At 41.5% G+C, this 25,566-nt stretch overlaps 1 protein-coding gene across 3 annotated transcripts in view; it reads right to left on the minus strand.

The window, feature by feature from the left end:
• LOC126354025 (protein kinase C-binding protein NELL1-like) overlaps positions 1-25,566 on the minus strand; it is an 871,152-nt gene that overhangs the window by 639,115 nt on the left and 206,471 nt on the right. The gene's annotated exons all lie outside the window — the stretch shown is intronic.

The following is a 25,566-nucleotide window of genomic DNA, read 5'->3' on the forward strand; positions in this document are numbered from 1 at the left end:
CCAGTCGTTCGAAGGAATATGGACACCACATTGACTAGCTGCGTAAACACGTTGCTAATGTCGCTGGTTGACAAACATTGGTAGATACAGGCCAGTTACTATGTCATGAGGATGCCCTGTACGGGACGCGCGCAGGCGTTATTACCTACGGACTTTTCATCGCAGCTGAGGTTTTGTAGCTGGTTCGTCGCACAGGTATTTTTGTCATCAACCCTATTCACAGGTGACGCTACCTTTACGAGGGGTGGTATCGTCAACCCTCCTTTGAGGCTACAGAGGCTTGTCCTGGAGGAGAACCATCAGCATTTGTTCAGCCTCAGGATTATCGGCGACGTCCTCGTGGAACCACAACGTCTCTTAGGTGGGGCATGTCTCCATATCGTGCGAGTGACACTTCTTCCCCTGCTGAAAGATGTGCGAATGGTGGTACGAAAAGTAATGTGGTTACTACATGAGGGTGTTCCAGCTCACTGCCATCTTGAGTATGGAGCTAAAACACTAGTTCAGATACCAAGTTCCCAACTCTTTGCTTTCCATTATTGAAATCTACTCTGTTAAAGATACTTTATCTCCACTTTCAAGTCGGTGTATCTTCCTAGGAACACATTTCCGGTCAGACGTTTCCCGTAGACTGTCCCCATTTATCAAAATTACCCTGTACACAGTGTGTCCCACAAATGTTACGACGAACTTCGAGGGATTGTAGAGGGTGTATTGAGGAACAAATCGAGGGTAGGAACCCGTGTCCATCACTATCGTCCAATGACGCTTCAGAGCGTCGAAGTTGAAGGTGCTGGCGCCCGGCACCCCTTCGGTAGCAAATGTGACTTTGTACGCTGACGTACCGTAAGCGGAACGTCTCGCAATGTGATGGCGAGTGATTCAGTGATGGCGACCGATTGCCGCGACCATCAGTGGAGAACCGTGAACCGTATGTGCAGTTGACGGACTTTGAGCGAGGGCGTATAGTGGGCATGCGGGAGGCCGGGTGGACGTACCGCCGAATTGCTCAACACGTGGGACGTGAGGTCTCCACAGTACATCGATGTTGTCGCCAGTGGTCGGCGGAAGGTGCACGTGCCCGTCGACCTGGGACCGGACCGCAGCGACGCACGGATGCACGCCAAGACCGTAGGATCCTACGCAGTGCCGTAGGGGACCGCACCGCCACTTCCCAGTAAATTAGGGACACTGTTGCTCCTGGGGTATCGGCGAGGACCATTCGCAACCGTCTCCATGAAGCTGGGCTACGGTCCCGCACACCGTTAGGCCGTCTTCCGCTCACGCCCCAACATCGTGCAGCCCGCCTCCAGTGGTGTCGCGACAGGCGTGAATGGAGGGACAAATGGAGACGTGTGGTCTTCAGCGATGAGAGTCGCTTCTGCCTTGGTGCCAATGATGGTCGTATGCGTGTTTGGCGCCGTTCAGGTGAGCGCCACAATCAGGACTGCATACGACCGAGGCACACAGGGCCAACACCCGGCATCATGGTGTGGGGAGCGATCTCCTACACTGGCCGTACACCTCTGGTGATCGTCGAGGGGACACTGAATAGTGCACGGTACATCCAAACCGTCATCGAACCCATCGTTCTACCATTCCTAGACCGGCAAGGGAACTTGCTGTTTCAACAGGACAATGCACGTCCGCATGTATCCCGTGCCACCCAACGTGCTCTAGAAGGTGTAAGTCAACTACCCTGGCCAGCAAGATCTCCGGATCTGTCCCCCATTGAGCATGTTTGGGACTGGATGAAGCGTCGTCTCACGCGGTCTGCACGTCCAGCACGAACGCTGGTCCAACTGAGGCGCCAGGTGGAAATGGCATGGCAAGCCGTTCCACAGGACTACATCCAGCATCTCTACGATCGTCTCCATGGGAGAATAGCAGCCTGCATTGCTGCGAAAGGTGGATATACACTGTACTAGTGCCGACATTGTGCATGCTCCGTTGCCTGTGTCTATGTGCCTGTGGTTCTGTCAGTGTGATCATGTGATGTATCTGACCCCAGGAATGTGTCAATAAAGTTTCCCCTTCCTGGGACAATGAATTCACGGTGTTCTTATTTCAATTTCCAGGAGTGTATATGACTGATAGAAGACGACAGAGGGAAGTGACACCTTCAAAAAACTGTTAAGAAATGCAGACAGACTTACAGATGATCATATTCTGGTACAGAATGGCAAACTGCTTAAAGTGTTTCGTGTAAGAAGGAGGATAGATCTGATATCGCTAGACTGCGCCTTTAGTGATCAGCTACTGCAATCAGCCGCCATCGTCAACTGCCTACTAGGATTTACTATACGGTGGAAGGACCCCAAGGAAGATGTTCACTTGTCCTGTTCGACCAATCCATGATTATTGTTCACCAATTTGTGAGCATTACCACAAGGTATCTACGGAAGAATTAGTAAAAATTCAAAGAAGCGCTGCACTGTTGGTCATGGGGTTGCTTAATAGCACGAGTGTGTGACAGAAAAGCTCTACCAATTGGAGTGAGAAACGTTATAAGAAAGACGTGCACTGCAGTAAAACTTACAAAGTACGGAGAGCTCACGTGCTAATGTGAATCTCACGTAATGACCAAGATGCTAAAATTATGGTTCATACAGAGGGTTACCTTCTGTTTTTTTGCTTATGAAATGCGCATAGAATAGAAACGGAAGAGAATGCTATTGGTATATTATATTGGAGGTTACTGATGTAGATGTTCTCGAAAATGTAGGATTGTTTGTGGTGGGTGATTATTTCGTGACGCTATCTCAATTCACGGGTGCGTCGTATCTGTTGGCCTAGTGGAAAAGTGCGTGCCTGCAAACCGATGAGTCCCGGTATGGAATCTTGTTCGTAACACTGAACATTTTAGTCTGCCCTTAACTCAGCCTCTGGCTCTCATTGGTGTGAAGATTAGCCAGGAACGACAATTGCTTTGGATTGAACGTTAAACTGTAGGTTGCCTGCCCGATAGGGTAAATGTGGTAGGTTAAGTACACGCCAAGTCGCCAACATGGCGTCAAACTGAGAGACTTGCACTAGGCTGCTGAACCACACAGAATTATTAATACACTTCATAGGTTTGGTTACGGTTTGATCCTAAAAAATGATGGCTCTCTGCACATAATTTCCTTTTCTTTGAAGAATAGGACTACCCATCAAGATAATAATCCTTGCCCACTGCTAAAAGAGTACAGTCAACCTTCAAAGTATTTCCCTAGCCTACAAATTCCCCAACCGAAAATTTGTCGGACAACACTAACCATCGTGTGGATCGCTGAGTATAGCATGACCGGACATTCATCATCAACACCACCTGATGGATTCATATTCAGTTCGTCTGGTAATAGCTGTCGTTTGTTCTGGTTTCTATGAGAATATCATATTAATATCACTTCATAGTGTGCATGTAGTATAGTACGTACTCTGTTTGTGAGAACAAAATAAATTTCCAATAATGGACTACAGATCCGTAGACACGTTTGCTTGAATGGACTGAAATCTTAATTAAGAAAAAAATGAATGCAGCCATTACAGGGATTTTATACGTAATGTATCTTCGATAATAGTGTTAGGACTGTCTACGTGACGGAACTCACATGATATGCTGAGTCACAAATAAGCCAGAAGAATTGAAAATTACTCGATTTCGCATTTAATTTCCAGTTTCAAATAGTTCAATTACGAATACTGCAGTCTGTATTCACAGTTAGGAACCAAATCGTGAAAATCGCCAATACTTTGAGGTCTAAAACTATGAAACCACACAAACCATTGTACTGCACACACCATAATGGGACTTCATAATGGTTTCAGTAACGGGTGGAGGGGGCATGGAGTTATCCACTTGCAGACGTCGATATGTTTCATTCTACCATCTGCATGACTACTACTGAATTCTGCGAAACGCAACGTGTAACACGTTGAACATGTTTCTTGCAAAAGCTGAAATAGCAAGGAGTATGAAACTTTTCTCTTTTTATCCGCGATATTATCTGTCGTAGTGGAAAAACTTATCTGTGAAAATTACAACAGCAACCTAACATCAGGTACAGATTTAAATCTAGTTTTAAACATTTTATTAATGTTATTATAGCTGCAACGCAGATGAATAAAAGCAGACGAGTTTGCGTAAATTAAGCATTCCTAAAGAGAACAGCGTTCCTGACGCTCCAATAGCACAGACAATAACTGTCACCGAGGCATGTGCAATAAATGCGAATATAACGCTGTGCGTAAATTAAAAATTCCGTGTAACAATGCAGCCGTGATACTTACGTGGCGGCGGGTGTCTGTGCGCGCGCGTTTGTAGAAGCTCGTTGCACACTCACCTGCAACAGAGAGAACAGAATTATTAATCGGCGCTGTCGTTTCTCGGAGAAGGCGTGCAAGGTGCGATCGTGTGGCATTATTCATCGCACGGTTCCCGTTCTAAGAACATGCCGCCGTCGTATCGATCAGACCCGGAACGAGGAAATAGCAACGACGTCTATTAATGGACTCGAGTCGGTCTGTTAAAGTGGCGCACTCGTTTCAAAATGCCTAGTACAAGGTCTTACGAAATGTATTAACAACGTCCATCATTTAGTAACAATATATACAGTGTACCACAGATTCCCAGTAAAGACTACATCAAATTCTAACAGATACTGATGAGATACTTGAAGAAATGTTCCTCTTCTGTGTTTTCAAGGAACCTATATTATTTATTTCCGTTCATACATTTGAGTCCAATGCACAATAAGAATTAGGTAGCCCAGGAGACACCACGCTATACAGTGTAACACCTCCAATGATATAGATAATGCTCTCAATTCAAAGAAAAAGAGAGCTACAAATTTCTTCAGGTATTCAATATCCAGCTGAAGACACTCATTGATGCGTACTAGATTATGCTCGAGTGAATCGGGACTGTAGCTGAAAAGGGACAATTTTAGAGTATTGATTCTCAAGTAGAAATGAACGGCATATAAGGAAGTGCTGCCGTTTCTCACATTATCGACTGTTTCAGAGAACTGCCTAACAGAGTGGCAGTCTAGTGCCGTGTTCTGACTTTTTCGTAACAAATACCAGTTGTTGAAGGTAAGAGAAACAGGAACATTTGGTTCTAATATTCTGTTTCTTTAAATTTATTGTAATTAGTAAACTGTTCCTCTGATTATGTATTCGTTTAAAAATCGGAGAGCTGAGATGGGGTTAAGGTTCTTCTCCTGTTCATGGAAAATGGTTTCAGTGTTATCAACTTCTGTAGACTAAAAACATTACTTTTTGGGTGAACAGGGACACTAAATTAAGGCTGGATACAGATAACACATTTTGACACCCCAAATAGCTACGGAGCATGACATACGGGTAATGATAAAGGTAATTGGGCTGAAGATGATATGCACAAGCTATTGGTGTATTCCGCGAAGGAAGCAGCATACAAGAACTTTTTGTGGTGCCTCGTTCATTTCTTCTCCGCCGTCTATAAAGTGGCATTGATGATCACCTGAAGGAGAAGGGAGAACAAACTACGTTTACCGTCGAAGAAGAAAAGCGATTAGTAGAATGGATCCTTAGGTTGTCGGCTTGTGGATTCGGATTGGATTCTGGTGTTGAAAGAAAATCCGATTTTTTTTTTTTTTTTGCACAGACCTAAATGGAATCGAACATAAGCGTGCGAAAAACATCAGATGGCAGGAATTATTGGCTTACTGCTTTTTCCAAGTAGACAGAGACAGATATCATGTGACTATGGCCTCCCGTCGGGTTGACCGTTCGCCGGGTGAAGGTCTTTCGGGTTGACGCCACTTCGGCGACCTGCGCGTCGATGGGGATGAAATGATGATGATTAGGACAACACAACACCAGAGAAAATCTCCGTACCAGCCGAGAATCAAACCCACCATTCTGTCGCGCTGACCACTCAGCTACGAGGGGCGAACTTTTTCCAACTGCAATCCTGAAATAACTTTCAGGAAGGCAGAATGTTTTACTTTATATCCTTGCCTTAATACGCATGACGTTGAGCAATATTTTACTTTATTGGGTAAAATCGTTAAAGAACTTACTTTGTTTGATAAGCCACTATTGATTTACAACGGCAGTGACTCAGGCTGTCAAATGAATAATAAACCAAACAAGAAAATGTTCGCAGCCTTGTGTAGAGAGGAGTGAATTTGATACCATTCCTGTTTGCACGAATGCTGTAGGAAATTTCATTCCGTCAATTGCAATCTATAAACAGAATAAGTTTCATTCTAACGGATTTTACAGTGGCTCACACGTAACAACGACAGACTCAAATTTGATATGTTAAGGTGCCTTTTTGAAATGTTTTTTAATTTTTTTAAATGAACACACCGCCATTTTTCTGTATTGTTGTTTATTTAATTACAACCTAGGTTTCGACCTTTTATGTCGCTTTTAAGTGAGTGAGCTTATGTCATTAACATATACTGCAGGACATCAAGCTCAAAATTGGCCATAAATTAAGAAAAATATTTGTTCCCCACGAAATGCGAGATGTAAAACCATCATCATGTAAAAAGATCAGTAAGATGATAGATTTACATCTGGAATTTCGTGGGAAGCGAATATTTTTCTTGCATCATGGCCAATTTTGAGCTCGGTGTCCTGCAATATATAAGAAGGTCCCAGACGTAAAATCATCATCTTGTAGAAAAATCAGTGAGATGATAGTTTTGCATCTGGAATTCCGTGGGGAGCGAATATTTTTCTTAATTCATGACCAATTTTGAGCTTGATGCCCTGCAGTATGTAAGAGGATCAGTAAGATGATGATTTTACATCTGCGATTTTGTGGGGAGCAAATTTTTTCTTAATTATGGCCAATTTTGAACTTGATTTCCTGCAGTATATGTTAATGACATAAACTCAATCACTTGGAAATGGCATAAAAGGATGAAACCTGGGTCGTGATTAAATAAACAGCAGTACAGTCAAATGGCGGTGTGTTCATTTAACAATTATTGTATGGCTGTTGCTTAGCAACATAAAAAAAAGCTTTTTGAAGTGGTTGCATCATTTTCAACCTCGTAGGCTTCTGGAAGATGTCTATTACTTCTGGATGGGGATACTACCAGTGAATGTTTACAGGTACTAAATTTTTGCGAGGAAAGTGACGTACACATGATTTTTTACCCAGTCACACAACGCATCGACTTTAGCCATTACGTAGGTTATTTTTCAATCCGTTGAAGTCATATTTTGGGACCGAGCGAAATAGTTTCATGAGAAACAACCAGGGGTTAGGAAAATTGACAAGTTCTCTTTTTGAAAGACAATCAAAGCAGTCTGTCCATAGCCGGCCAGAGTGGGCGTGCGGTTCTAGGCGCTTCAGTCTGGAACCGCGTGACCACTACGGTCGCAGGTTCGAATTCTGCCTCGGGCATGGATGTGTGTGATGTCCTTAGGTTAGTCAGGTTTCAGTAGCTCTAAGTTCTAGGGGACTAATGACCACAGATGTTAAGTCCCATAGTGCTCAGAGCCAATTGAACCAAGTCTGTCCATGCCAGCTTTTTTCTATTCTATGGTACTACGGTCAAAAGGCTTACTGCTTGGGAACGCCGAAATTAAGAAAGAACTAGCTATATTAAAATAGCTGGCTGCTAGGAATGCTGTCCCTGTGACATGTTAGGGAATATGTTTTAAAAAATAGCCGGCCGCTATGCTGCTACGGTCGCAGGTTCGAATCCTGCCTCGGGCATGGATGTGTGTGATGTCCTTAGGTTAGTTACGTTTCGGTAGTTCTAAGTCTAGTGGACTGATGACTTCAGATGTTAAGTCCCACACTGCTCAGAAACACTTGAACCATTTGAACCATTTAAAAAATACTGAATGCCGACGTAAAACCAATTGAAAATGAGATCACATTAGTAAAAGACGAACAAATGGCTAATGAAACGAAGATTTATTACATTCCCATATTGTGGAGAGGTTACAGGTTACAGATATTCTTACATGAAAGATTAAGAACAGTAAAATGGGAATTTATATTCAACCAAACAACACTATACAGAAGCAAATCCAAGGTAACAATAACAAAAGAAAACCTTTCGGTAAGTCAAGCATCTATAAGGTTCATCGTGGTACCGGCCCCAAGGGCTACTCTGATGAGCCAAAACATTTTGACCACTGCACACCGCGACGTTGGATACTGCCTGATGGCGTTGCGGGCACGTGACGTCGTAACAAAAGTATGCAAGTGGAGCAGACACGGACGGGGAATCACTCTAACGAAGATATGGGCTGTAAATGGGGAAATCCATTGAGATAAGCGACTTTGACAGAGGGTAGATAATTTTATTGCCAGAGCCTGTGAACGAATATCTCGAAAACGGCGAGGCCGCTGTCAGGAGCATCTACGGAAAGATGTACGACAGTGAAACTACCATTAGGCGCCAAATGGTAGGGTGCCCAGACTCTCCACAGAGCGTGGGGTTTGATGATTTGTCTGACGAAACATCACGCTGCTGGTGCACACACAAGTGCATTGGAGCACACCGTTCATCGTACACTGTCGAACGTGGAGCTCTGCAGCATACAAGCCCAACGTGTTCACATGTTGACCCAACTATGTCTAAGTAATGCTCAGTCAACCACTCGACGTCATTCGAGGTGAACTCGCAGGTGTACAAGGAGGCGTGGAGTATTGTGTTGCGAGTAGAGAAGCAGTAGCAGCACAGTGGGTGGTTTACATGAGCTCCGTGACTCCGAACGTGTACTGGTCACTGGATGTTATCTGAGTTACAAATCCATCGAGGACATTTCAGTCCTTCTAAAGCAGCCCCGCCGGTGTTAGTAACCGAGCGGCTCCAGGCGCTTCAGTTTGGAACCGCGTGACCGCTACGGTCGCAGGTTCGAATCCTGCCTCGGGCATGGATGCGTGTGATGGCCTTAGGTTAGTTAGGTTTAAGTAGTTCTAATTTCTAGGGGATTGATGACCTCATATGTTAAGTCCCATAGTGCTCAGAGCCATTTGAACCATTAAAACAGCTCCAGTCGACTGTTGGTGTTGTGAATGTGAAGCGGAAAACACGAAGGAATAACTACAGGCAAACTAAGACCAGCCAGACCTTCTTTACTTACGAACAGGAACTGTCGAGTATTGCGGAGGGTAACTGTAAAAACTAGCTCGAAATCAGCTGACGGAATCACTCGTGAGTTCCATAGTGCTACCAGCAGCCCATGTAGCATAATAACTGTTCATTGGGAGTTAAAAAGAATGGAGTACAATGATGGAGCGGCTCATGTAGTCAAGCGGTTCTCAAACATTTTTGGCAGCGGAACTTTTGAAATATTAAATAATTCACGGAGCCCTTAAATAAGCGAAACATGGCTTTATGTTCATGCATCAATTATAATAATTTAACCAAAATCGTAAAAAATAGGTGCATTGAACAGTACTAACTTCTGCAACAGTACAAAAACAACACAGTGTATACCTTGAGATGTGGCACAATGGTTAGCACACTGGACTCGCATTCGGGAGGACGACGGTTCTATCCCGCGTCCGACCATCCTGATTTAGGTTTTTCGTGATTTCACTAAATTGCTCCAGGCAGAAGTCGGGATGGTTCCTTTGAAAGGTCACGGCAGACATCCTTCTCCCTCCATCCCTAATCTGATGAGACCGATGACCTCGCAGTTTGGTCTCTTCCCCAAAACAACCCAACCCAACACACGATAATGCCATACACAAAACTGTATTGATTCAACTGTAAATTTATAAAATTGTTCCATTTAATGAGAGGCATGAAGTTGTTTTTATTTTTGACCATCTGTTTATTGACAGACAGAAGAGAGTTGACGATACACGTCAGATTTAGCATACAAGCCTATTGCCGTATTTTGTCTTGAAAGCGGCATATGTCGAGAATTCCGTTTCACTCAATTACGTTGTTAGGAAAGGTAGAAGAACGGTCAGAGCCTGCATGGGAGGTCGTGGATATTCATCACGAACCCTACACCAAAAATATACAAGCGACATTGTTTTGTAGAATGATTACGTGCTTGAATCTGATGTCATTTTAAAAAGAATTTCTAGGTTTCGGTGACATAGTTCCTAGCTTCTAAAAATTCGGTACCAGAGGTCTCTGAAGCCATGTATTCTGCTTTTCAGGAAAATATGTCTGAAAATATGCATGCTTATCATGGAGACTTTCGACCAGTTCTTCAAATATTTCATTTGATAATTTTGCTGTGTCGTCAGTTTTAAAAAACTTTCTAATTCTCTCTTGCCAACGCAAAAAATCTAAAACTATAATTTTTTAAGACTTTTATTTTGTTATTAGTATTGAAAACTGTTTTCTGTTTTCCTTGCAAAGATAGATTCAGTTTTTCAGCTTTATGCGTCAAAGAAGCTGGTCTAGGCAACCAAATCACGTAACTCAAACTGCTATTTAATTTAATAGAAAGGTCAGTCATAAAATCTTGAATTCAGCTGTTAGTTGAAATAATCTTGTTAAGGTCTTACCTCGAATAACAATCTAACCTCTTTGTGTGGTAGTGTTTTATGCATACTCCCATAATATTCTCACAATATTGAAAAAATTGGCACTGAAGAAGGCATGATTAAATGTAACTGATTATTTATACAACTTCACCAAGAACCAGTTTTAGATTTGGCTGTATCTTCTATATTCCGAGTGATCTTCTATACAGAATAGAATGGGTGGGACTACAGTTTGGTGCTTTACTTTTTCTTTGTGATACCACTACTCACATTTTAATAGTCATTGCCCATCTGTACAAATATCGATGAAATCATTCCAGCTGAGACGATTTACTTAAAAAATTGTTAATTGTCTTAAAAAATGTCTTTCAGTAGTGTTAGTTGGCAGCGATTCTCACACAAGCAAGTCTTATTCGAGTGAATGTTTATATGGATATCGTACAATTATCAGCACGGCGGTTAGTCCAGTAACATCAGTTGACTCATCCATTTGCTAAATGAATCTGTAGCGTTGAAAGCGACCAAACAGTTCTTGCTTGTTACAATTAGCGAGATCGTTAAATCGACAGGAAATAATGTTCTTCGCAAGCTACACTGTAGAAAGATGCTTTGCAGAATTTTCATTGAGCATACATTGTATTATGTCTGCCAAACATTGTTTTATTAAATCCTCAGCAATAGTACGCAGTTCACCCGCTTGTACAGTCCGAAAGCTGACCAAATACGATGCTTCCACGTTTTTTTTCATTCACAGTTGGGTCGGAACTTCACAGTTTCTGACTTCTTAATAATTGTTGTTTCTTACATATAAAGAACTTTTCATGCGAGTCTTTGCAACCGGAATGTGTAGTTTCTAAATGTCGGCGCATGTTCATAGGTACTAAGGAACTATTCAGAAGTAGTTTGATAAATAACATGTAGAGAGGTGATCCGCTAGAATCTACAAATCCGATATTGATATAAGATTCATCATTCTTTGTTTTTTAGCTTTAGTAAGTCATTAGGTATCTTACTGCTTGAAATCACGGATCTAGAAGTCATTACATCACCTTCTTGATTCTGATAGTCTTAATCGGAAATCTTTCAGGTAGATGTCACATCTTCCGGGTGAATTACGTTTGAGCTTTCGATGCAAGATTTTGTTGTAACATCTTTAAGCCAACGTTCCATTGTGTCTTTTAAAATAAACAGTTTAATTTTAAGATATGACAGACATAAAATACTATCATTACAAGATACTAAATTAGCTGACTGTAGCCAATAACGAACTCCAATAGAATACTTTGCGGTCCGAGGACGGTGCGCAGAATAGCCGTGGCAAATTGGACAGGTCGTTCCAATTGAAGACATGCGCGGAAAAACGCACTAACCCTCAAATGTAAAAGCTTTGCGGTAAGTGTTGCCACCTTTTGCTGCGTACGGGAATATCAAAATTGACTTGGTCTCACCCCTAACCTCACCTCTAAGCTTTTACATTCGAGGGTTAGCCCGTTCTTTACCGTATGCCTTCAACTGTTAGCTCCGGTAGGAAATGCAGTCTGTGCAGGCACGGCGTAGGTTTATTTAGCCCCGCGTAGGTGAAGCACCGATAACGAAGCAAAGAAATCCTTTGAGGCCTTTTTATGTGATTGTGGATGAGATAGGGGCAGAGAACATAGTGGAGTATTCTCGGCATGTGCAGATGACATAGAGCGCAGTGACAGGGACGCGGGAGGGGGGGGGGGAGGGGGGAGCAAGCGTTAGCATGGCCATTACATGCATCGCGGGGAGGGGGGGGGGGGAGGAGCAAGCGTTAGCATGGCCATTACATGCATCGCGGGGAGGGGGGGGGGGAGGAGCAAGCGTTAGCATGGCCATTACATGCATCGCGGGGAGGGGGGGGGGAGGAGCAAGCGTTAGCATGGCCATTACATGCATCGCGGGGAGGGGGGGGAGGAGCAAGCGTTAGCATGGCCATTACATGCATAGCGGGGAGGGGGGGGGGGAGGAGCAAGCGTTAGCATGGCCATTACATGCATATACGCAGAGAATATCCAATCTCCACATACCTACTCGTATGAGCTAAATTCTTTTGTGGCTAATTTTTGATCACAGCATTACTGCAGATTTATTATGATTTATGTAGCTTCATTTTCGGCAGTTCCGTAGAGAGAGGAAAAATAACTTCCATAAAACCAACACCGATATCATACCTATAAGAGTTATTTTTCTCAGTGCGTGACAAGACTGGATGTACTTTGTTTTTTAGGTTCATATTATTTCGGCAGAGCGATCACAGAAGCCTAGAGAAGCGCCAGGATTCCAAAGAGCACATTTTGAGTATCGTTGCTGCAGTCACTACAAAACGACGATTGAGGTGCTGTAAAAACCGACATCACTGGGCATTGGAACACTGGAAACGTGTGCTCAGAAGTGATGAATCACTTTATACGCTGTGGCAATCCTTTGGGTTTGGCGAATGCCTGGAGAATGTTACCTGCCATCATGTGTATTGCCAGCAGTGAAGTATAGAGGAGATAGTGTAAGGGTATGGGGATGTTCTTCGTGGTTAGGTTGTTGTCCCTTACTGCACTCAAGGAAAAGCTAAGTGTGGAATGATCTGTAAACATTTTACAGCATCGTGTACTGCGTACAGCAGAGGAAAGGTTCGGAGATGGTAACTGTTTTGTATCATCATGACAGTGCACTCTGTCAAAGCAATATCTGTGAGCCAACTGTTTGTCGATAATAACACTCCTTAAATGGACTGGCCTGCCCAGGGATCCGGCTTGAACCCACATCTAGAATAAACTAGAACGTTGACTTCGCTGTAGACACCAGTGTTCAACATTACTACTTTCTCCGATTTCCACTCTTGAGGAAGAATGGGGGGCCATTTCTCCACAGACATTCAGGGGGCGGACCTTCGGAAGAAATAATGAGCTATTTCTTTTCCTCGACACAAAATGTGCTCGATTTTTGCAAGTGCTTTGGTTCTAATGCGTATCCAATCTGCTGCCACACGTACATACGCGTTATATCTGTTTATCTACAGAGTAGATAGTCGTAGACGTTCAGTGTACTAGGTCACCACACCATTTTGTAATTACAATAAGCTGTTAGATTACTTTGTACTCGCATTTTGACATAAAGTAAAGGATGACCTTGAGCAGAATAAGCAAACCAGTCTGCACTGTAACAGTTCATAATATGCTGAAGCTTAGTTTCTGGCCCTTGTTCAACGCCGATTCGTTAATAATGTTATAACGCCGACCCGTTGTACGCCAGTGATTCATTTGGTAATATCATTATAGATATTGCTCCGTTAGAAGGAAGTATCCGTTTGCGAACGCTGTTGGGGAATAAACAACTTTGAATCGTTACGTCTTGGGCATTTATGGTACTGGTATATTTACAGCAACCAAATCACCTCTACATCTACGCTGTTACTAAACACACACAACTTCTGTTAAAGTCATACTGCTTTCACGGGAAACGTCAACTGCGCAACAAAGCGTGAAATTAAAAACTGTGGTATGTATGTCTTGATATCGCTGCGCATCGTTTCAACGTCTTTGCACACTTTTAAACCTATAGAATCATTATGATGGATTACAGGTCAAACACCTCATCATAGGCTGATGTGGAAAGGCGCGGTCAATGTTTACGAGACTTCCGTTGGGAATAGTTCGACTCACAAGCCCATTACCTTGATTACAAAATGAAGCAACCTTCTAGGCTTATGACACGGCGGCATGAAAGTTACATGTGTTTTTGGCCCAGAGGTCATTCTTCTAAGAATAGAATTACGCTGAAAGCTGCAGCCCGTAGAAACATTTATCGTAATTTCGGCTATTAGGAAACATTCAGTTCCCTTTCGAGGTAACTTGCCTATGAACGCCTTGTAAAATACGAACAATTTTCGTAAAGTTTACGACACTCTAAGTAAAATAAGTGAACTCTTAGTAGGATGAAAATTGTAGGACAATAGGAGTGTTTCTTGCTTAACATTTTGAGATACAATGAATCACATTAGGTCTCATATTGACGTTATTATAATTCTGTGAAGATCAGTAATTTACATTCTCTATTTGTTATTCCATGCTTGGAATCAGTGCAATGGCTATCTTACTTACATGCTTAAAATTTTAAGTACAAATTAACAACACCCGTATCTAAGGAGTAGACTACAGTCATGCCAATTGAGTCACAAAAGTTTATTCTAAATCACAAGTGTTTATTCTAAAACTATGTATGTCTGATAATCAAAACTAAGGTTACTTTTTATAATTAATCAATACGTATTTTTCTTCCAGTTGATAGTACGTTTGTGTCTTTAGTCTACTTCATCCATATATTAACCAGAAACACCCCAAGAAATTCAAATCTGTACCTCAAATACATTTATTGTGCATCAAATAAAAAAGCAGAAAATTTAAATCATGGAAAATTCAATTCAGAATTAAATTCGTCTCGCCCGCGTTGTCCCTAATACATGTCAGCTGCATAATCTTCTTGATTTACAAGTTCCTCTTCTTCCCTCTTCGTTTTCTTGTTTCTCCTTGTTATTCTGTCCTTTCCAGTTGCCTCAAAACCCAATTTTCAGCTTTGGTTACTCATGGAATCAACTGGCACCAGTGATGGTCTCATAATGAACTCTCATGAATCCTAGCATCTCTGGAACGTCAAACCTGCTAAATTCCCTATCATTAAGACAAATTACAGCTTGTAACATAACAGCACTCAGTTCTGAATCCAGGCGTTCCCGTATCTAATGGTTGAAACATTCATTCATATTTTGCGTTTTCCATGTAAGCACAGTGACAATAATTTACTATCCCATAGGTCAATATATGTGGGCTTAATTACTTCTAGTAGTGCGCAGTGGCAGGGAGTGACGGTGAACATAAACTTTACATGTTGCAAGTGCTTTCTTGTATCCACGCCATGAGTATACACCATTGTTACAAACCCAATGCTGTGAATTGTCATCCGTAGAAGCTTTATGGAAGAAAGTAGCCCAAACTGCTTTCCTCATTACTTCTATATCACTCTGATTCTTCCTTATGGCTAAATCATAATTGAGCTGCAGCTTGTCCAACTCTTCCTTAGCGAGGCGAACATGATCACTTATTATGGTTAGCCAACATTGAATTTTTCCCCTTTATATCCTTTATTAGTTTACGTAAACGTGTGCCCAGACTCTTTTTCACATGTCCAGCAAACGCTTGAGTTTCAGTTTTTATAGTATTTTCATAAGGTACACTTTCCAACAAATCTGCAAACCTTTGCGGCTCTCCATCTACAATGTACTTCACATAACGTTCACCATAATTCCTTTTGACCTTCGAAAGATTCTGAGAACTCATGATTCTATTCCACGACTGTGACCAGAACACAATCATGATCTTCGTTCCTTGATTTGCGGCCGTGGCAGTATTTTGTCAAACATGATATATCTTTTACCTTCGCATTGTCTACGGATGTTATTGTGGCAACACCTTTCAGTGATAGGTTAAACGCTTCTGCCATGACCCAACAAGGCTGCTGCTGTCCCTGTGTGACCTTCACTGCTCACCACAGTCTCTTCTGCTGCTTTATTCATAGACACAGCGCTCACTTGACTGATGCTGTCAGAAAGTAACTGTGTGTATTTCTCAAATATTGGAGGTGGTGGAAGATCCATGATAGCACAAAATGTTTGAGCTGCTCTTCTACCCTACCCAATATACACTACTGGACATTAAAATTGCTACACCAAGAAGAAATGCAGATGATAAACAGGTATTCATTGAAAAAATATATTATACTAGAAGTGACATGTGATTACATTTACACGCAATTTGGGTTCATAGATCCTGAGAAGTCAGTACCCAGAACAACCACCTCTGGCCCTAATAACGGCCTTGATACGCCTGGGAATTGAGTGAGAGCTTGGATGGCGTGTACAGGTACAGCTGCCCAAGCAGCTTCAACACGCTACAACAGTTCATCAAGAGTATTGTGACGAGCCAGTTGCACGGCCACCATTGACCAGACGTTTTCAGTTGGTGAGAGATCTGGAGAATGTGCTGGCCAGGGCAGCAGTACAACATTTCCAATATACAGAAAGGCCCGTACAGGACCTGCAACATGCGGTCGTGCATTATCCTGCTGAATTGTAGAGTTTCGCAGGGATCGAATGAAGGGTAGAGCCACGGGTCGTAACAGATCTGAAATGTAACGTCCACTGTTCAAAGTTCCGTCAATGCGAACAAGAGGTGACCGAGACGTGTAACCAATGGCACCCCATACTATCACGCCGGATGATACGCCAGTACGGCGATGACGAATACACCCTTCCAATGTGCATTCACCGCGATGTCGCCAAACACGGATGCGACCATCACGATGCTGCAAACAGAACCTGGATTCATGCGAAAAAATGACGTGCCATTCATGCACCCAGCTTTGTCGTTGAGTACATCATCGCAGGCACTCCTGTCTGTAATGCAGCGTCAAGGGTAACCGCAGCCATGGTCTCCGAGCTGATAGTCCATGCTACTGCGAACGTCGTCGAACAGTTCGTGCAGATGGTTGTTGTCTTGCAAACGTCCCCACATCTTGACTCAGGGGTCTAGACGTGGCTGCACGATCCGTTACAGCGATGCGGATAAGATGCCTGCCATCTCGTCTGCTAGTGATACGAGGCCGTTGGGATCCAGCACGGCGTTCCGTATTACCCTCCTAAACCCGTCGATACCATATTCTTTTAAGTCATTGTATCTCGACCAAAGCGAGCAGCAAAAACTACAATCGCTATAGGCTGCAATCCGACCTTTATCAAAGTCGGAAACGTGATGGTACGCATTTCTCCTCCTTACACGAGGTTTCACAACAACGTTTCACCAGGCAACGACGGTCAACCGCTTTTTGTGTATGAGAAATCGGTTGGAAACTTTCCTCATGTCAGAACATTGTAAGTGTCGCCAACGGAGCCAACCTTGTGTGAATGCTCTGAATAGCTAATAATTTGCATATCACAGTATCTTCTTCCTGTCGGTTAAATTTCGTGTTTATAGCGCGTCATCTTCGTGAAGTAGCAATTTTAATGGCCAGTAGTGTACTTCATTGCACAAACTAGCGTAATATTTGAATTTAAACTCTTCCTTTACACAATCCAGATTTAGTTACGCCACAGATATCACGTTACGTTTGAAGCTTCATGGCCACATCTTTCCTGCCTTCAAGATATTCTACAATTTTTATACCACATTTCCCACAGAGAGCACCGGAACAGCATCATTTGGAAGCCTATGAAAATCAATCATTTCATCAATTATGGAACCACCTTCAGTTACATTATCTTAATCAGTTCTCTTAGAAGTGTCACTCTGTGTCTCCAAGTATTATAGCTTCTGTCTTGAGACACTTGATAGAGTCGATCTAAAATTCATTCGGTCTGTAGATGTTTCTAGTCTCTCCTTCCTGACGAAATAAATCAGTTGCCGTAAATCATACATTTTCCCTATCAAAATAATTTTTGGAGGCATAATAACTTCGGAAAATGACTCAAATTACAGAAAAGTTTATAAGCAAAACAACGCTCGAAAGCTAAAACTATACAAGGGAAAAGATAATAGAATGGCAAAGATTGTCTTCTAAGAGCGCTAACAACTCGAAAGATAGTTATGTAGTGTATCTGCAAGGCACCCAGAACGGGAGTTTATTGATAACTACCGACGTGTGAAAGCAGCGGAAACATGGGTGTGTCCGTACGGCGAGAGATCTTGAAGATGGTTTTTAAACGAATTCCCGATATCCAGTTAAATTATTTTTGTTCCAGGAAATTATGCACCCCGATGTAAGTTGAAAGACCGAAAATCGATTTTTTTGAAGCGAGTTCAGTAGCCTCTTAAAGCTTGTTAAGAGTTTCGCTGTGACAAAGACACATTTTGTACTTTCTGGCTAAGGCGCTGCAGTCATGGACTGTGAGGCTGGTCCCGGTGAAGGTTCGAGTCCTCCCTCGGGCATGGTTGTGTGTGTTTGTCCTTAGGATAATTTAGGTTCAATAGTGTCTAAGCTTAGGGACTGATGACCTTAGCAGTTAAGTCCCATAAGATTTCACACACATTTGACATTTTTGACTCTCTGGAATTGCAAAGTTAATTTGCAAGTCTGTTTTCTACAGGATGAAGTCGAGCATCTCTGACAAAATTTCGAAGGTCCAGCGTATTTCCTAAGTATATTAGTATAAGGAACCCGTGATTCTCTGGTAGCTCGTTACAGGGTAATAATATAACTATGATTTATTCTCTTTGTTAGACCAATTATGTTTATTTCTTTGAAAATAACTTCACAGCAGTGAAGTATGCAATAACCAATACGTGCAATACAAAGGACAGACTAGTGCTACACGCCTGGAAAAGTACTAATGCGGTTGGCCAAGCTGGAGGAACAGCACAGCACAGCGTCGTTGTACCGTTCTTCCACTGCATTCAGTGAACAATTACACGAGGTACATATCGGGTGATTCTTCATCTGTAAACCTGTCCATACTGGCTGTGTTTCTTTTGTTAACGTACAACTAACAATCCCGGGAAAACAAACCAGAGAGAGAACCGAGTCGTGATGAGTGCAGGCTTGAGGACGAGGAGCAAAATGAGTATTTTTGTTGTTAACAGCAAGTACCGAGGCTGAATGGAATAATTTTGTCTTCAAACAAGACACGTATAGCGCTTGCCGTTGACTTCTGCGCTGTTCTGCAGATATTTTCAGTACAGTACAGATACAGACATAAATGAGGGCAGGAAATCGAAAGAAATGCAGTTGTTCTTTAACGAGTCGCTTGGGACTACGAACACATAATACCAAAATAATCATAAGAAAACTTAGAGCCCGTAACTATATTCAAGTAATGAAATGTAAGATACAAATAGCGATGTATGTTTGGCATTACAGATAGTTTATCTGTAGTTTTTATGTCTGTTTACTATAACTGATTTTGTAGTAAGAATATATAGATGATAGTAAAATTTAAAAACTGTAGTCCGTATATTTCTATTCACTAACGATTTAAAGATATTTTAAAGGGGAACGTAATAAAGATCAATATTTACAAATTACGTCGTTTTTTTATTAGAACGTCCTACACAGATTACTTTAAAAAGCTTAGTGTTTTGAAAGCTGTACCCTCTCACAGTGTTCATTTACGTTATCGTTATAACTGTTTTCTCCAGACAAAGAACCTTGAAGCATCATTACAGTATCAGCCATTAATTCACGTGGTGACTTTTCGGAAGCGTACACAAGAGGTGTACTCTCTCGGACACCGACACTTAACTTATTTACTAGAAAACTTTAATTTGAGCTATATAATATTTATTTTTACAAATATTTAAGTGTTGCTGAAATACGCCTTTTTGCTTTATTGCTCTAAATAAAGCGTGAGTGTTTTATGTATTATCAGAAAAAAAATCATATGCTTTTGTGCTGCTTTTAAAAAGCTTTTTTTAAAGTAGAGAACTAAACTTTACGTGCTGAAAAATTATAGTATCTCTGTAGAAAGTAAATGTTCACATAAAACTGTATTCCAGGGCTCTAACTTGCGCATAAAAATTGGATTCGATGCTACGAAATGGAGGTCTACGAAATTCCCATTCAGTGCTGGGATCTTCATTTGAACTGACACTTTAAATATTTTAATGAAGAAACAAAAAATTCGCCATCACTGTTGTACTGAACTTTTTCCTGTCGACTACCGTAGCAGAATTGTGACCACTGGCTACTGCAAAACCGTCTTTTTTGTTTCTTGATCTACATCCCCTACATCTTCCTCCACTCACCGACTAACAATTTCCTCAAACTTAGGATCGTTAAAATTGACACGTTTCCGTCGACACATTTTGTACTACAGTGAAGAAAACGGATATGTAGTTCACGAAGCGCATCTAGGAAACCATCGCAAGGTATAAATTTGTAGACTTGTGTTATTACCGCTGTCAGTATCTCGGAAAGGGGTTGAATATGCAGTAACAAAGGTTTTTGATCATTTGACGAATAACATAAAATATCTGTCAGATAGCAAAGTAAGCTTTAAAACTAACATGAAATAATTTTTTCTGGACAATTCTTTCTATTTCACGAACGAATTTCTTTTTAAAAACTGGCAGTGTGAAAAAACAATATTTTTAAATGTAATTGTATGAACAGGATTAAGAAATAATGTGTTCATTTACGTTAAGACTAATCATGTATATACATCCTGTTAACTGACTCGTGTCACATCATTTCGATAAAAAGTTCATTCAGATGACATATAGGATACGTAACCAGGTAATACACATCATCTAAAAATTGACTAAACATATTACGTGTCTAATAGATAACATAGTCGAGTTTAAGAGTAATCTAATGAACTTTCTGTAGGCCCAAAAATTCTAGTTCACTGAAGATTTTTTAAAACAGATGTACTTGGTTGCAATATAATTCTTATTATTACTATAATGTAGTAATATTTCATTAAATTGTAAGTCATGTGATAGCAGCAGCGATGCTAAAAAAATCTTAATTGGTTTCAGCTTGGGAAATATGAATTATGACTCAGGTACTCCGCGCATTAGTGAAATGAACAATCCGCGATTAAATCCGTTCCGCCATCCATATCTATGTATTCATGGATTTACTGCTGGATTCTCGCCCAGTGAAAGTGATCCCTCTTTAGTGACCTTAACATTTATGAGACGTCGAATCAAAACGGAGAAAAACTTTCCTATGATTCAGAAATCAACAACGAACAACTGCATTAACTGCGCCAATATATGCATTAACTGAGCCAATATATGCATTAACTGCGCGAATATCGAGGTACATTGTACCAATTTCTACCATATTTCAACAGCAAATGCTCTACACTTTTTTTGTACAGGTTACCCTTTCTACAGGATTTTTGTTGATAGGGCAATAAACTGATGTGCTGCTTCGCTATCTTCCATTTGTCACTGACATTTTCCACTGTGAATGATTTTGTAATACTCTTCTCAAAGAACGTGGCGTAGATGTCTCATGACTCAGCGTCTAAAGCAGAGGTAATTGCTCAATGGTTTTCGATAGACCGTTGCTCAATGTTGTGTTGCTATTCAGACGAGCGCCAGCAGCAATGTGTACAGGTATACCTCTAAGGAGCTGATGCAAACATTTTTTTTTCTTTTATTATTTGGCTTTGTTCATTATATTTAGTAGTAAATGTCAACACTTTCAAATAATAAATGTGAACATAAATATTTCAATGTATTTTTGTACATATCTATGCTATAAGAGAGACTGTTTTCGACTATCGAAAACTAATTCGGTAACTGCAGTAAAATAAAACGGAAAAAGGAAGTGACTTCCTGTTCTCAGAAGTGTTTACTGATAAATGAAGATCTCTGCAAAGATGATCGTTGGTTATACTACTGTAAAAATACTCGGACGTGAACAGTTACAGTGGAAGGAACTGCAGCAAGCAGTCATTATTTATATTAGCAAATAGATTTCATTGTCCTTTGTCGGTTTCAGGTGTTTGACCATCCATCTGCGGAAGGTGCTTACATAAAACACTGCGTAAAATAGACAGTAGGTTTAATCTATGTTCCGAACGCTGAACGCTCGCATCCCCCCCTTCCCCCCTCTCCTTCCTTTCGTAGGTGCTGCTACCGAAATACGAGCTCAGTTCATTGTACACACAGTTTGACATGTTTTTCACAATAGCATATGGTTCAAATGGCTCTGAGCACTATGGGACTAAACTTCTGAGGTTATCAGTCCCCTAGAACTTAGAACTACTTAAACATAACTAACCTAAGGACACCACACACATCCATGCCCGACGTAGGATTCGAACTTGCGACCGTAGTGGTCTCGCGGTTCCAGGCTGTAGCGCCTAGAACCGCTCGGCCACTACGGCCGGCAGTAACATATGGATGATAGTGCAGATTAATTACCTTGTAACAGACTACATAAAAATTAAATATTTCGTGTAATTAGGCTATGGTAATCACTTTCAAAGTAAAACATATTTTTTTGTCATTCAATAAGTAGTTACAGTTTATATGCGTAGATTCAGGTTTCTTCTAGCAGGTCCGTCTTTTTGTCTTTGTCAGTTAAGTGACAAGAGCGGTTGACTTCGATTGTTTAATCATAATGTCTCTACACTTTTTTACAGGTACTAAATTTTATTCTGGTTTATCCTATATACACTGAAGCGCCAAAGAAACTGGTATAGGTATGCGTATTCAAATAGAGAGATATATAAACAGAATACGGTACTGCGGTCGGCAACGCCTGTATAAGAAAAGTATCTGGCGCAGTTGTTAGATCGGTTACTATTGCTGCAATGGCAGGTTATCAAGTCTTAAGTGGGTCTGAACGTGGTTTTATAGGCGGCGCATGAGCGATGGGCCACACCATCTCCGAGGTAGCGATGAAGTGGTGATTCTTTCCGTACGACCATTTCACGAGTGTACCGCGAATATCAGGAATCCGCTGAAACAGAGGATCGTTCATCGTGACATAAATGCAACCCTTCCACAAATTACTGCAGATTTCAATGCTGGGCCTCCAACAAGTGTCACCGTGCGAACCATTCAAAGAAACATCATCGATATGGGCTTTCGGAGCCGAAGGTCCACTCGCGTACTCTTGATGACTGCACGACACAAAGGTTTACCCCTCGCCTGGGCCCGTCAGTACCAACATTGGTCTGTTACTGACTGGAAACATGTTGCTTGGTCGGGCGAATCTCGTTTCATATTGTATAGAGCAGATACAACCAAATGAATTCATGGATCCTGCATGTCAGTTGGGTACTGTTCAAGCTGGTGGAGACTCTGTAATAGCGTCGAGCGTGTGCAGTTTGAGTGATATGGGACCCTTGGTACTGTGAGGGTACTGGCGTGTAGTATCTGTAAGTGGTTGTACTTTGGAGGGCGACAATGCCCAGTGGCGCAGAGAGTCGCAAGCAGAAGCAGTTGTTGAGAGTCTGTGGAAGGTGTAGACTGCGTGAGCCAAAGGCGGTTGCGTAGCGAAGGATTTATCTCTGTGGTCAATAGTAGTGGCACACAGTTTGAATAATAGTGTGCTTATGTTTGTGCAGTGTGATAAAGGAAATAAATTAAATTTTACCAGTTCTTAATGCGTCTCCATCAGTTAGTAACACACCATTGCATTTAACAATGAATGAAGTCTTGCTATACACGGTCAACTACAACAAGAGAATTGTAACATAATAATCATTAATTAACCCATATAATCTCCAAAGACGAAAGGAGCTTATAGTACGTCTAGATACGACTCTGACAGGTGGCACGTACGAAAGCATCCTGTCTGATCACCTGCATCCATTCATGTCCATTGTGCATCCTGACGGACCTGGGCAATTCCAGCAGGACAACGCGACACTCCACACGTCCAGAATTGCTACAGAGTCGCTCCAGAAACATTCTTCCAAGTTTATACACTTCCGCTGGCCACTAGAGTCCCCAGACATGAACATTATTGAGCATATCTTGGATGCCTTGTAACGTGCTATTCAGAAGAGATCTCCACCCCCTCTTACGGATATATGGACAGCCCTGCAGGATTCTTGGCGTCAGTTCCCTCCAGCACTACTTCAGACATTAGTCGAGTCCATGCTACGTTGTATTGCGGCACTGCTGCGTGCTCACGGGAGCCCTACGCAATATTAGGCATGTGTATCAGTTTCAGTTTCTTTGGCTCTTCAATGTAATAGCGGGACTAAGAGTCAGCTAAACTTCTAAATTCCTGTTACATGCGTATTTGACAACGTTTGTTAGCAGTATCTAAATATCTTGACTATCCATACAGTTGTACGAGGAGAAAAGCATTTTCATGTTAATATCACGGGAAAAAATTGCAATGTTGTATAATTCCAATGAACAGCATGCTGATGCACTTAGTTTATTGTCGCTTCAATGACGCTGGAAAATAGGGACTTCAGCTGTACATTATCTTGCTTTGAAGCATATAAACTAATTTTACACGAATTTTCCAATCAGCTGCGTTGTTGTTTACTTTATTTTCAATCGATTTCGATGTCCATTATGGCATCATCTTTAGGTACTTAGTCACATCTGTCGAAAATAAATACACTTCCACGTAAAACTTGGTATCATACGAGATCATCCTCTAATGTAGTAAATATCGTAATTTAGAAAGTCTCACATGTGATATTACTTTTGTTTCCGTGGAACGTTCGCCATCCAGTGCAATATACTAGGTCTTAATAATCAGTTATTCATCACGCCAACCATACTTGCGAAGATTTTACACATGATCGTATCGTGCTTAGTAGACGACGATATGGTACAGTATCGAACGCGTTATTGTGATATAGGATGACGGGCTCTACTTGTTCAGCTACGTCTATTGCTTGCAAGATGCCGTGTATGAATAAAGCACACTGTAGTATGAAAGGTGGAGTCGGAATATTACGCACACTGTGGCTGTTTTTATTGTCCAAACATGCTGCACACCCTTCGTGCCATTATCACTGTGTTTTTTATTCTGTTTTGTATAATGGAAATATGTTCTAAGCAATAAATATTCTAACGAATCTACGTCTGAAAACTGTTTACGAAAGGTGAAATTCCTATTTTATTTCCTACAATATGGCGAAACGCGCCACTTCTCGTTGGATATCTCAATCTCTTGAATTAATCCAACCTGCTAGGATGAAAAATACTCAAGAATCGGGGGACGAATAAGTGTTTAGTAAGCCACGTCTTTCGTGGGTGGATTACATTCCTTTTTTTCCTAATTGGCCTCAGCCTGGCGTCTCCTGTTTGTTTTATATGGTATGTTTATTCGTAGGTATTTTACGGTGGCTGATATGCCGTCAGTAGTGATCGAACAGTGGTGAATCTCTTCGTCTACTTACGTGGAATACGCTACATTTATTTATGTTCAGGGTCAACTGCCAGTTCGTTGATCCTCTACAGGTCTTCCATCATTTTGCAACAGTATTTTGGCGTTGCTATCTTCTTATACTGTAGACAATTGCATCGTCTAGTTAGTCTTACGGAGCCCCAATGCTATCCATTTGATCTTTAATGTCATTTATAAAGAGTTCTATTAAAGTTTATTGATGATCCAGCCAT

The sequence above is a fragment of the Schistocerca gregaria genome, chromosome 3, assembly GCF_023897955.1.
Source record: "Schistocerca gregaria isolate iqSchGreg1 chromosome 3, iqSchGreg1.2, whole genome shotgun sequence".
Classification (NCBI taxonomy): domain Eukaryota; kingdom Metazoa; phylum Arthropoda; class Insecta; order Orthoptera; family Acrididae; genus Schistocerca; species Schistocerca gregaria.